The sequence below is a fragment of the Budorcas taxicolor genome, chromosome 5 (genome assembly GCF_023091745.1).
Source record: "Budorcas taxicolor isolate Tak-1 chromosome 5, Takin1.1, whole genome shotgun sequence".
Classification (NCBI taxonomy): Eukaryota; Metazoa; Chordata; class Mammalia; order Artiodactyla; family Bovidae; genus Budorcas; species Budorcas taxicolor.
In genome coordinates this window covers 83,890,525-83,892,673 of record NC_068914.1, presented here as the reverse complement: position 1 = coordinate 83,892,673, position 2,149 = coordinate 83,890,525, and positions in this window count along the sequence as shown.

Genomic DNA, 2,149 nt, shown 5'->3' with positions numbered 1-2,149 from the left:
TGAGCAAGCTTGTTGCTGGGTTACTTGAAGCAGAGCCTCTGTGGTCATCCAGCAGACATATTGGCTAGTTTCTCCACATAACATGTAGAATTTAGTTATAAGAAGGGTGCGATTGCTAGGTAGGCGCCAAGTCAAGAAGGGTTTCATGTGCAAAGAAGTGAGAGAATTAGTTATCAAATATGTGTTTTAGAAAGATCAAGCTGTTAGCAACTGAGACCTTTTAGTCGGTGGGGAAATGTTTGGAAGAAGGACAGCATGACTTTTTAAATTATAAACATCCCCTTACAAGTTCAGTTCAAGTGTTGCAATGCAATTATTTATGGGAAAAAGTTCTGTTTTCAGAAATTTATGAATTTTAGAATTTCAGGTGAAAGACTGTGAAAAATAAAAGTGTTGGTCGCTCAACTGTGCCTTAATCTTTGAGACACAATAGACTGTAGCCTGCCAGGTTCACCTATCCATAGACTTCTCCAGGCAAGAAAACTGGAGTGGGTAGCCATTCCCTTCTCCAGGTACCCTCCTGACCCAGGGATAGAATGGGGGTCTCTTGCATTGCAGGCAGATTCTTTACTGTATGAGCCATCAGGATTATTTACATCAAAGACAGCGTAACTGAACAGGTATTTTTCACTTAGTATCATTCGCTATTAGTCTATAAAGAGTCTCCGCTTGATTGCCCTTCTTTTTAAACAGAAAAATATTGCATTGTATTGATGTACCACAAATAGATTAATCTGTCACCCATTTACATTCTTTGATTATCTCTAATTTTAACTACTGCAATCAATGCCTTAATTAATAAACTTATAAGTATATCATTTCATGATAACTTTCTAGAAGTGGAATTACTAAGACTGCAATTATAAATACTACTGTATGAGTAGTGGATCAGAAGTTAAAGCACCTGCCTGTAATGCAGGAGACCTGGGTTCGATCCCTGGGTCAGGAAGATCCTCTGGAGAAGGAAGTGGCAACCCACTCCAGTATTCTTGCCTGGAGAATCCCATGGATGGAGGAGCCTGGTGGGCTACAGTCCACGGGGTCGCAAAGAGTCGGACACGACTGAGTGAGCGATTTAATTTATTTATTTAACTACAGAGGTGGCACAATTTTTATTTTAACTGCTATTAGCAGAGTATGAAAGGCCCCTTTTCCCCCACTTTCTTATTGTGACATTTTGGCCCTATTTTCCTTCCCCTCCCCCTCAGTTTCTCTTGGGCTGTATGTCTGAAAGCTCTCATGTCAACGGGTCCCAATCAATGGAGGCAATAACAGAATAAAGCACAAGAGGAAGATGCAGCATTTTCCTTGTGGTTTTGTGGGGCCTATGGCTTAAACACTCAAAAGTTCTAATTGGAAAAATAAATTTTAAAATTATGAATTCAAAATTAGACACAGAATGAAAATGTTTTCAGAATATGAAAAGAAAATGCAAATAAGTACAAATTTTGAAAACTGTAAATATCATATCACAAAATTTTTAATTATCTATCAAACAGGTTTAATATCTATTCCTCCTATGTTTTTGGCTGCCTACTTTTCAATTTCCTCTTTGTATGACAGTTTATTTTGTGATTATCTGTACAATGAGAATAAAAAGATAATTTTTCCTTTATCATAGTTGGTCAAAATTACTTTATTACTGATAATTTAATATATTTAATTTTCTTAACTCATTATTGCTAAGGTCATCTAAATTTTAAGGATTGTTGTGGACTTAAGGAGAGCTTCTTTTCTTTCTTATATAAGCTGAAAAATACTTTTAAAATTTGAACCTTGATTCACTTCTAACTATATATTCTAAAGCTTGTTTCTCACTCGCCACTTACACACTTTCGCTGCTAGGCAGCGAAGGACAAGTACACAGCACAGTAGCGTTCTGACCCTTCACTTTCCTATAATGTCTCACAGTGAGTTAGGAGAGAGGGGATTTTGATAAAGTGTTCCTATGCCAAGATGGCTAAAATACACCTAACTAACTGTGAAACACAAAAACATATCCCAACAAGCCAAAAATTGGCATACTGTCAACTCATCTTCTCTTCCGCCCGAGCCCCAAAATGTCCGTGGTTATTGCATCACCACCTGACAGGAAGGGAAACATGACAGGAAGAAAGTTGAGTGGAAAATTAAAAAAAGCACTAGTCTT